Source organism: Triticum dicoccoides, chromosome 2B (genome assembly GCF_002162155.2).
Source record: "Triticum dicoccoides isolate Atlit2015 ecotype Zavitan chromosome 2B, WEW_v2.0, whole genome shotgun sequence".
Lineage (NCBI taxonomy): Eukaryota > Viridiplantae > Streptophyta > Magnoliopsida > Poales > Poaceae > Triticum > Triticum dicoccoides.
Window position 1 is genome coordinate 775,994,551 of NC_041383.1, and position 12,566 is coordinate 776,007,116.

Below are 12,566 nucleotides of genomic sequence, written 5' to 3' on the forward strand. Positions count from 1 at the left end.
GCCGCACGATTTTCAAAATTAACTTAAAACCGTAAGGAATCTCAAAACCATTCGTACATATGAAAGTTGCGCCTTGTCCATAGCTTTCCAACAACGTATCATACGCTTCGTTTCGACAAACGGTTCAAAAACTAGAGCAAAATCAGTACCGAACATTTGAAAAAATTTGAAAAACAAAATTCCGCGATTTAGTATATTTGAAACTGCTCTTAAACCGTAACGAATTAGAGAAAGATTTATATATGGAAGAGATCCGCCTCAACGATATCTATCAACGGCGTATCATTTGCTTCATTCCGACAAGCGGTTTAGAAAAAAAACGCGAAAAAACGCTCGCTGCCACTCGTCATCCGCCGCACCATTTTCAAAACTGCTCTTAAACCGTGTGGAATCTCGAAAAGTGTTCAACATGTCGAAGTTGCGCCTAATCTATAGCTTTTCAACGGTTATTACACGCCTCATTCCGATAAACGGTTAAAAAACTAGAGCGAAAACAGTACCGAAAAAACACCGCGTGCAGTTTTTTTCGACACGAAGATCACTAGTCTATATTGCAGTGCTCGTCGTCAAGAAGATGCAGTGCACTTGCGTTCAGCGTGCAGTGCAGAAGTGGTGTGCAGAATAGTTATTCTGCTAATATTAGCAGAATATATATATATATATATATATATATATATATATATGGAGAGAGAGAGAGAGAGAGGCCTCCAAGAGAGTGTGCGCGTTAGTGCTAGATGATAAATCATCACCAAAACGCTTACATTACATGTAGAACCTCCATTTTACATTCTCAGAACCATGCACACATACCTGAGGGCGCCTTTTTCATAGACAGAGAGAGAGAGAGGATTGGTGTATGGTGGGAGAGCGGTATGCTTCTACGACCCATGCACGTTAAATTATGTGTTAAAAGTCTAGAGAGAGATATGGGATCAATGCAATGCTTAAATTACAAAGGAACCTCCATTTTACGTTGTCGGAACCATGCATACCACATGGTGGCACCCTCTTTCATGTGAACGTGAACCTTTCATATACTAATAACGTTGTACCTCAGTTGTCCTCGCTCCGACCGCAAGATGTTTGACGGAATTCCCCAACGGGAACTCAGCATAAAAGCGTTGTATGAGCGGGTGGGGATGACAATGACGTGCCACAGATGTTCGGTGGAATGGTTGTCGAGCGTGTGGTGGCACCCAACGTGGTGACCGTGGCATCGTCCTTGTTTACGGTATGCAGGTAGACCTGGTTCTTGGTTGGTGGTTGGAGGACTGGGTGAAATCTATGGGCATTGAGGTGGGATCCTCGTCGGCTCAGCACTCATTTGGATGTATGAGAAGTGCTGAGAGATGTCGGAGGCTCGGAGATTGTTCGATGGCATAGTTGACAGGATACCGTCGCTTGGAATGCTATGATCACCGGGCAAGTATCTATGGATTCACTTCGGTTCACATTTCGAAATACTCTCTGATGAATGTAAGTAATCTTATTCTGCCTGATCATTTGTGTATGGTGTGTATGATGATGCAGGTACGCGCAGAATGGCGTGTCAAAGGAAGTCATTCCCTTATTTGACAGCATGCGGCAAGCTGGGACACATCCGGAGAAGATAACCTTGGTAGGGGTGCCCTTGTCCTGTGCTGCAGTTGGAGCCCAGGAGCTAGGCACTGAACTCGACAGCTATGCCTGGCAAAGAGGCTTCTACAACAATATCTACGCTGGGACTGCTTTGTGGATATGTACTCAAAGTGTGGAGATCTTACCAGAGCCGTACAGGTGTTTGGGAAATTGCCATGCAAGAATGAGCTTCATGGAATGCCTTGATTTGCAGTCTTGCCTTCAATGGCCGAGGCCATGAAGCTATTCATCACTTCGAACTGATGAGGTATGACGAAGGGCTCCGGCCGGACGACATCACTTTCATAGGAGTACTTTCTGCTTGTGTGCATGCAGGGCTGCTGAAAGACGGCCAGCGTTGGTTCAATTCCTGACATCTGAACTCCAATCGTTCCAAAGATCGAAATCTACTACTGCATGGTTGATTTGTTGGCACATGCCGGACAATTAGAAGAAGCATGTGATTTCATTGAGAAGATCCCTGGCAAGGCAGAGGCGGTGACGTTGGGGGCTTTGTTTGCCACTTGTCGGAAATGCAAAAATGTTGAGGTCGGCGCTAGGGTCATCAACAAGATCATGTTGCTGGAGCCCTCAAACTCATGGAACTACGTGGTTTCATCCCAGATATATGCAATCTCAGATAGATTGGATTACTCTGCACGGATGTGAGGGCTGATGAGAGAGAGGGGTGTCAGCAAAGTTCCAAGTTGCAGCTGGATTGAGGTCACGGGCAGAGTTGTTGAATTCTGTGTAGGGGATGAACCACAGCATGGTGCGGACTGCGGAGGATATGTATCAGCTCCTCGACATGCTTGTTGATCAGATGAGACTGCATGGATATGTTCCAAATGCTGATCTGGTTTAACACAAAACCATATGCAGGTCAACTGCTTACTGAGATTCGCTTTCTGGATTGGTATTCATGTCAAGGAGGCTGTCGTGCGTAAAAGAAAGGAGGCGGCTGTTGTTTTTTCTCAGAGGAGCATAAACATCAGTTGAAATGTTGAATATAAAGTCGGATGTTCAAGATGGAGCATTGCTTTGTATTACCGAAAAAGGCTTTCGCCCCGCTTCAACGACCCACAACAACCCGGTACAAACGCACGCCACCACAACACATGCACACACCCAAGACAAGATATATAAGCGCTGACCGCAGCAACACCACCCCAAGCACTACAAGAGCAGCCGGGTCCACGACCGCGAACACGCCACCGCGAAGAGATGAAGCTGCATATGACGAATCGTGGGCTCCAAGACGGTGACTTCAGGAGGGATACGACACCGGAGCGCCGCCACCACCCGACCCGAGAGTCAGAGTTTTCCCTGGAGCAACACGACGGGCAATGATGGCCACGACGACGCCTTCAGGAAGGGAGCGAGCTTTGCCGCCGCCGGTCCGTCCGAAGATAGAACATGTTTTCACCCCGGCCCATACTCACCGCCACCGAACGCCACACCCCGGCGACCATGCCGCCCACACGACCATGGTCAAAGGGCAGCACCAAGGCACGGGCTATGCCCATGAGCACCGCGACACCACCACCAGGGCCGCCGCCCCGGCATCCAAGACCTCGACGCCACCTCACCAGTTACCCAGCGCCACGCCACCTATAGAGACGGGTGGAAAGGCCCCGCCTTTCACACCCCTGAGCTCCCCCCAACTGGCCGCCATCGTCCCGTCCTGCTGCCGGGCGCGAGACAGGCGCGGTCCTGCTGTCGGGCGCGAGACAGACGCGGTCCTGCTGTCGGGCGCGAGACGGGCGATGATCCACAGCTGAGAAAAGCCCAGTCCTTTGACGGAAGTGGTGCGTGGGCGACGAGAAGAGGAATCGAAGGCCGCTGCACGCCGCCTACAGACGAACCGACGCCGAATCAGCTATCGCCGCAGCCGACATGCCAGCAGCCACACCAGACCACTGCTCATCCCGCGCCGCCCGCCGGACTCCAGGCGTTGAGTCCGCCGGGCACGCAGCCACAAGATCGGCAGCCATCCCCGACCCCCGGCCCACACCACCACCTCCCGTCGATCGCTGAAGAAGAGGATGGGAAGGCCGAGGCCGCCACTGCTGCGCCGCCACCTCCGCCAGCCGGCTGCCACGACGGAGGAAGCCACCCTCAGCCGGCACCGCCCGCAGCCCACTCCCACTGGATCTGGATCGAGCCGAGGCCGACATCACACCAGCTGAGCACCACCGAACTGCAACCCATCACGCCACCAGCACACCCACGCGCCATCACCTGCGTCGATGAGGGGCCGCGCCACAGCGCCTCGCAAGAACGCCACGACCAGATCCAGGTCGGCGGCCCGCGCCAGCCCTCCCGCATGAGGCGACGAAGATGCCCCGCCGCCGCCGGCGGCGGCCGGGCTTCGCCCGGGCGCGCCCTCTGGCGGCGGCGGGAGGAGGAGGAGAGGAGAGGTGGCGAGGCGGCCGGCGGCTAGGGTTCCTCCCCTGCCGCCCGCGGGAGCGCCAGAGGAGGAGGAGTCGGGCCCACCACAGCATTCATCAGCAGTCTCTGGTATTTCATATTCCTTCTCTATGGCTGGATACCGGGATCAAACCAGGTGTAGTTTGAGTTTTAAATCATGGCAGCTTGCTAAGTCAGGTACAAATATTGGCTGCTTGAGCTGTGAGTATGAAAATACCCTTGAAACTTTCAACAGACGATTTCAATTCGCCAATGGCCTCGATTGGTTTTGCGAGCTGACAGAATGTGCTAGATAACCGCGAATGGAAAACCATAATCTTCTCTAAAGAATGTCACATAAATTACATTATACTATCATTTTGTGGCTGAACATATTCAGGACTTTACTCTAACATTGGAGTTTGGGGGAAAATAGCATTCCAGCTGGGGGGAGATGGGATTCAGAGGAGCTACGTTCGCTCCAAGTCAGCATTCTAGTACTCCCTCCGGTCCATATTAAGAGTGCCATATTAATTGACATTGATTTAGGTAAATTCTTCACGTAAGAATGGTGGCGTTACTGTCTTTTTTCCCCTGATATTCTGTGTAGATTTTTAGACTTGTCTTTTATGAAGTTGTTGCAGAGGTCAGGAGCTGGGATATTCTTACTGTGAGTATCATCTTGCATCGGTGACTATGAACAATCAATTCTTCAAAGAATGGATCAAGATATAACTCTTTCAATCAAATCAAATACTTCAAGGGACAAACGAAAGAATGAAGGTATAATTTTTCTGAGGTTTCAGCGTATGCGTCCGATAACTCTCGTTCGGTGTTTTGCCTTGCTGCTGCAGAAGACGATGTTTTGGTGGTCGGTTCTCCGTTCCATGTGGGTCTGTTCCTAGTGCCTCTTCTTTGGCTGCCGGGGCACTCTGATTTGGATTCTAGGGTGAATCACTCTGTCGGCCGCCGGTCGGCAACCGTCGAACCCGGGTGGTAGGGCAGGGGCCCTTTGCGGCGGCGGAGTCAGATCATGTTTGCCCCGTCTGATCCCTTGGGTGGCAGTCAGCGACACAAATCATGAATGGTGGTGCCCTCCTCCTGGTGCCTTCGTAGGTTAGCTAGTTTTTGGCTTGGCGTCGTCCGATGGCAAGAGTGGTGTGTGCGCTTTGCCTTCGAGTTGTTCTGCTGAGCACATTGTATCTTTTTCTTTCCGCTTTACTCTTTCTTGTTGTGAGTTACAGTTTTGTACTCCTGGCCGGTTGATGGCTTTGTTAATTCAAAGTCAGGCTCTTCTTGAGCCTTCGTTCTAAAAAAGAGCTGAGATATTTTTATTGTGAGTATCATCTTGCATCGGTGACTATGAACAATCAGTTCTTCAAAGGATGGATCACGACAGAACTCTTTCAATCAACAAGTACTTGAAGGGACAAACGAAAGAATGAAGGTATAATTTTTGGGGTATATCCCTACACTATATGTCCGTTTCCCACTCTAACAATCCTGTACAAGTTTTTGTACTGCAAAACGGAGCAAACCATCAACCACTGAGCATCACTATTGCCGAGCATACGTATGCCTAACGATTTCTGTGCTATAAATCGATCAGTTCCTGGCCTCGTTGGTGCCACCGCTTGGGGCGGACGGCGGAGTCGGGGCCCTCGGCAGCATGGCGAGCAGAAGCGGCGCGTACTTGTCGACGACCGCCTGGTCCTTCACCTCGCTGGACACGTCGCCAGCCGGCCGGAGCGGGCGCGCGGCGGAGGCTTCTCGCAGGCTGACGACCAGGAGAAGCAGCACGAGGCATGTGGCCACGCGGCTGCTTCGGGCGCTGGAAGAAGAAACCGCCATTTAGTTGCTTCGCGAGCGACGACGGGGAGAGGATCGATGCACGGAGCTTGCAGTGAGCTGAGGCCTCAGCTGCTGAGCATCGCTAGATCTTTCTTGGAGAAGAAAGGGAGGGAGATGGTCTGCTTTTTGTGTTTATCTGTGCTCTGTGTTGTGTGTGGAGCTGCTCATATATAGTGATCAAGTGATGGGGCTGAGGTGGGAAGGGGTCAAACGAGGAGGCTGAGGTGGAAGGGGCTGGGAATCTTCTCAGAGCAGAGGAGGACTCTCCTTCTTCTGCTCTGGCTGTGTTCATTTCAGACGACGCCAACGTGGAAAAGATGGGTGGGATCCATATAAGCTTGTGCAAGTAGCTGTTTATCTTTTGATGAAAGCAACTCATCCTCCTCTCTTAATTGATGACACGCATGCTTATACGTATCCTAGAGAGAAATAGATGAAAGCAACTCATCCGGTGCATTAATTAGTTGAGCTTTGGTTAAGTATATTCAGCGTATGTACCTAATCGTTTGTCTTGTGCATAGCTAGGCGTTCGGGAGGAGAGGACGCTAGGTAGTTTAGACTCGAGACTAATTATGGCAGCGTAGGCAGCGGTGGACGCTACTGTAACAGGAGTGCGGCTGCAACAGGAAAACATGCATGTGGAAACGGGCGGGCCGCTGACTGAAGAGAAGGGTCGGTCGGTGGTATGGTATGGGCGCGGACCGGCGACCGCGACTGCGACTTGAGTGAGTGGCGATCGAGGGTCGTTGGACTGGACGCGTTCCTTCCATGCTCCCTCCCTCCGAGTGACCGAGCGAGTCTCATGGAGCAGGTGGAAAACGCGGCTCCGCTGCGCTCCGTTCGTGCGTGGCTCACCGCGCATCTCGTCAAACGCACCGCGTGTGTGCGGTGGAGGCGACGGTGCTGCTCATCTAGGCTGCCAAGGGCGTGTTTGTTGAGCTCATGCAAAACTGAGTTAAAATGTGTGTTTGGTGTACTGCATGAGATGAGCCAGGCTCAGTTCAGATTTTGTTTGGTGTGTTGCATCTGAGGTTGTATGAGAGATGCGGGATACAACATATGTTGTTTGGTAGGTTGTATGATGTGGAATTTGACTCAAGGGTGTGATTGATCATGTATGTAAAATAGTCAGAACACAATTTTGGTAATATGCACTCCAAATTAGATATCTTTGCTGATTGAAGTAATAAAAGAATATATGTTCACACGTCTTAAAAATGACTGAGATGATTGAAGTAAGAAAAAACAAGTATACAAGCAGTTTATATACACATATAAGCAATTTATGGTACTAAATAACTAAAGAATCCTTCTTTTCCGGTCCAGCACATAAATAGCACATAAATCAAGACGTACTAGAGTTCACATATACTCCCTCCGTTCCTAAATACTTGTCTTTCTAGAGATTTCAACAAGTGACTACATACGGCGCAAAATGAGTGAATCTACACTTTAAAATATGTCTACATACATCCATATGTTGAGTCCATTTAAAATGCCTAGAAAGACAAGTATTTGGGAACGGAGGGAGTATATTAGATAGCCACAAATTCATATGGTCCATATTACAGTCTAGAGTTCACATATTAGATAGCCACAAATCTATATTGTCTTTACATCACATATATACGGGGATAGTTTTTCTGACCAAGTACAATAAAATATGGTCAGCTTCGTTGGATTGGCACATATTCGCTCACACTCCACCCTTGGGCACTTCATCGCTGGTCACAGGCATTCCATCTTGGGCGGTCCTTCCTTGGGCACGGGCACTCCACCGTTGACCTTGGAGAGGTGGTGCATGACCCAACAAGTGCGATGAGTCTCTGACATCTGCACGAATGAGTGGCTCCTAGCCCAAAGTGACCCACTAATGTCTCGGAGCTTACTTATCTTCACCCACCTAGCACGCCACTCGCGGAGGTGGTTGTACACTTGGGTCCCGGTTATGGAAAGACCAAAGTGCTCACTACAATTCTTAGCCACCTGGTTTAGGTGCACCTCCTTAAAGCCCTTTTCTGTCTTCACTCCACTAGCAATGAGCTCTACAAAGCGACGTAACATGAACCCAGAAAAATGATTACATAAGAGGATAAAATTTTATATCAAGTCTAAACAGAATTAAATAGAAGTAAAGAACCAATAAACAGAAATAAAGTGGAGCTCAAACAGCAACATAAGGTAGTAAATAAGACATAAATGTTTCAATTTGGGTACATGACAGAATTATTCATAATGCATTACAACATAGAATTTATAAATTCAGCACATATTTATATAAATTCATCTATATAAATTTATCAGCGTATCTTGGGTCTTGCCGTTGTCATTGTCATCCACCTATCAACGTATCTCGGGTCTTGCCGTTGTCATCCATCTATATAAATTCAGCACATATTTATAAATTAATAAAGGCATGGGAACGGGTAATATTGACATTATTTGCATCATCAAAACAAAATAAATACATGAACAAATTGTTCAGGAAGTTAACTCACATAGATCTATGATAATCAAAAAAATTAGCTCACAAATATATGCACTTTTCTTTCCTACCTAATGATTCCTTCTAATTTCCACAAGTTAGCTCACATAGATCCATGATAATCAAAAAATTTACTAGCCCAATAGCTCACATAGATGCATGCTAATCACAGACCTAGAAGAGGAGGTTCAGGACAGGGCATGTACATGCTAATCCCATGCATGTGCATCCCGGCAGTGGGTTGCATCTGCGTGGAGGGCAGGGGTGAACGCGTGAGCACGCGCATCTGTGCGTGTGGGTGCCGTGCCTGTACATGAGCGAGGGGAGCAGCTCCCATGGCCACGGCGGCCATGGCTGGAGCTCGGCTCCAACCTAAACACGCCCGCGCCGGCCACGGCGGCCATGGCCGGGAGCTCGGCTCCGGCCAAAACGCGTGCAGGGAACGGCAGCACCCCGCCTAGCCGCCTGCTCACATCCGCATCGGTCGAAGCAGCAGCGCAAGGGCAGAGAGAGATGAGAGGAATCCGAGAGGGATGGGGACAGATGGAAGAGGGATGGGAGGAGGAGAGTCCAACCTCTGCGCGGAGAGGATGCGCTCCGGCGAGTGCCCTCGAGGCGACGGGGCGGCGAGATCCGTTCGCAGGAGAGAGGAGAGGGGTGGGGAGAGCGGCGCGAATGCGGGTGTGAATCGACAGAGAAACCCTAGCCCTCTTCGCTCGCGTGGGTGCCGGCGCGGATGCAAGCTAGTGGAAACGGCCGAAACTTGCGTGCGAGCTCAGCCTGGCTGGGGGGCCTATTTTGCATCAGTCGGGCCTGGCCCAGAACGACGCGCAGCCTACCAAACGTTGCGAAAATTGCATGGCGGGTGCGATGCAGATGCGAGGCAAGAAACCAAACACACCCCAAGTGAACACGCCATATATCATCTTGTTGACTTGGTGCTCGCACTCCCCACTCAAGCTGTGTCGTCCCGAAAAGAAAGATGATCCTAGAACCGGCGAAGTCGGACATAGCCCCGGATGCCCGTGCCTTGAGAAGCAGCTCGAACAAACACGGCAACCAAGGTCTCCAATCTGACACGGGGGACGCCGTGCGCGACCAAGACATCACCTTTAAGAAGGGGGATGACGTTGTCGACATCCGATCTGTAGAACTGGAACTATTTTTTCCCTCGGTGCTAGAAGAGGGGCGCCGATAAAAGCCATGGCAGGGCCCTCAAGATGCGGACGGCACAGCAGGTGTTGCCACTGCCAGGTCGGCAAGCTGAGTTGGGATTTCACCATGTCTTGAGTCTGAGCAATCCCAAAGCCGCTGAATTAAGTTCCGCAGATGAGGAGGTCAGGTCGCTGGCCGAAACCACCACTGCTACAAGGGAAGGCGCGCCCGCTGTCGGGCACACAAGCTATGAATCACATAATGGGAGTGGTCTCCTCTTTCGCCATCCTTCGTGTGGCCAACCTCCATTGGCTTAACACTACATGTTGTACCCCTGTTGACGAAGGATGGGCCGAAGATATCTCTGAGTACCACCCCATTATCCGCAGCCATGTCATTGCTAAGATCCGCCTAGCTCCCCAGATGCACAAAGCATGTTTCCAATGCACAAAGCGTCTTCACCAAGCCAAGAAGTATCCACGACAACTTCATGTATGTGCGGAATGTTGTGCGGCGCATCCACTTGAGGAAATCGCCGTCCCATCATTTCAAGCTTGATATACGGAGGGGCTTCCCGACTATGTCCTGGAATTGGATTTCCGCCCTCCAATGCACTTCGTTCTCCCACGTTCTGTTGAAAGGAGTGGCCGGCAGACCCATCTCTCATAGCCCGAGGCTTAGGCAGGGGGATCCTCTCTCCCCCTTTTTTGTCATTGCCATTGACCCGCTGCATAATATTCTCGAGCTGGCGCCGATGAAAGGCTTGTTCCACAAGATTCGTGGCCGGGGTGTGGTTTTGAAGACCCTCGCCCCTCTATGCGGACTACAAGTTGGTTTTCATGGCTCCCATCAAAAGTTACATCCAGAACCTTGCCACATCTTCCATCTCGTCGGTGATGTCACTAGTGAAAGGATCGATATGGTTGACTAGAAAGGCGGGGGGGAGGGGGGTGAATAGGCAACTACCAATTTTTAGCTTTTCTTCACAAATTAGGTTAAGCAACAAATAGGTTGTCTAGATGTGCAACTAGGTGAGCAACCTATATGATGCAACCAACAACAACAAGTGCAAGCAAGAGATACAACACAACAACCGCTTGCACAAAGTAAAGGGGAAGAGATAACCACAAGTGGAGCCGGTGGAGACGAGGATGTGTTACCGAAGTTCCTTCCCTTTGGGGAAGTACGTCTCCGTTGGAGCGTTGTGGAGGCACAATGCTCCCCAAGAAGCCACTAGGGCCACCGTATTCTCCTCACGCCCTCACACAATGCGAGATTCCGTGATTCCACTAGTGGGGCCCTTGAAGGCGGCGACCAAACCTTTACAAACAAGGTTGGGGCAATCTTCACAACTTGATTGGAGGATCCCAACGATACCACGGAGCTTCACCACAATGGAATGTGGCTCCGAGGTGACCTCAACCATCTAGGGTGCTAAAAAAACCAAGAGTAACAAGATCCGCAATGGATTAGTGGGGGGAATCAAATTTCTCTTGGTGGAAGTGTAGATCCGGGCCTTATCAACCAATCCCTAGAAAATCAACAAGTTTGATTGGCTAGGGAGAGAGATCGGCCAAAAATGAGATTTGGAGCAACAATGGAGTTTGGGAAGGGAAAAGATAGTCTTCTTGCCCCTTTATATAGTGGGGAAAAGAATCCACCCATTACCCCACTCTCAGCCCGTGCACTGCGGTACTATCGCACCATGTCGTGGTACTACCTCAAGAGGTCGCAGTACTACCGCTGCCTGGTGCAGTACTACCGCACGCACGGTAGTGACCAGAGGAAGGACTACTACATGAGGCAACATGCGATAGAACCGCCGGAGCGGTACTACCGCAGGGTAGTTTCCAACGGCCACAGGAGGCACACGGAAGTAATAAATTACTTCCACGTCTACCTCCGCTGAAGATGAGACTGTGCCGCAGTTTTGCGGTACTACCGCTCGAGAGCGGTAGTAAAAAACTTCATCTGCAACTACTACTGTAGGTGCACACAACGGGTGCTCGCGACAGCGGTACTATCGCTCCCTTGAGCGGTACTACCGCTAGCCACTGAAAACTAGCACCTTGCTGCCTTCAATATGCACAGACATGGAAAATGGACTGGAGCTCCAATGAAGCGAAGGAAAGGTGGTGCAAAAGAACATATGTGTACGTGTTGATTCCACCCTAACCTTTCTGAAGCGGACCCCCACTTAATAGTGCGGCTTTCCTACAACTCAAATCCACCGAAAAGAAATGTAGAAAGCAACTATCTTCGATAGACTCCGAGGGGCACCAAATCATCTTGTGCCTAGACATAAGATATCTGAAATGCTCAATGCACACGATTAGTCCACAAAAGCATTGTCATCAGTCACCAAAACTACTTAGGGAGAAATATGCCCTTACAATCTCCCCCTTTTTTGTGGATTGATGACAATACGGGATTTGCACATGAGGAAATATATTTAACGGAAGCAAACCCAAAGTCTATAAAATATAGACATGCTCCCCCTAGATGTGCGCATTCTTTAGATATGCTTTGGACTGCAAAGCACACAAACTAGGATCAACACTTCCCCTAGATTTTATAGACAAGACATTCCTTGCGACAAACTAAATGGCACTAAGCATGGAAGCAAGGCATAGCATGTGAGCATGAAGATAGGGGCACATAACAAAAAGACTCACATGCTACTTAACATACTGGACAATAATGAGATAAGAGTGATAGCATATGTCTCCCACCATATGATAGAATAAGTCTCCTGGTCTCACACACAAATAAAACCAACCAAAGCAACGACGAAGGTTCAGCGAAAGCAAGGAGACAACAAAAACGACATCACTCGCAAATCCTACACTCTCTCCCCCTTTGGCAACGAGACACCAAAAAGGCAGAGAGGACACCTAAGACACAGGTGGTAGCTCCCACTGCAGAGAGATCATCCATTGAACTCCTCCTCATCAGAGTCAGCCCACCGCTTCAGGTGTAATGTTCTTCTCAGACCCACTCGAGATGGTCTCGCCAAGCTTCCTCAGAATCAGCTTGTCGTGTTGACGAC

General features: G+C 49.9%; 1 pseudogene; it reads left to right on the forward strand.

The window, feature by feature from the left end:
- The window catches only part of LOC119361380, a 5,840-nt pseudogene extending 3,358 nt beyond the window's left edge, over positions 1 to 2,482 (forward strand).
- The last annotated feature ends 10,084 nt before the right edge of the window (positions 2,483 to 12,566 follow it).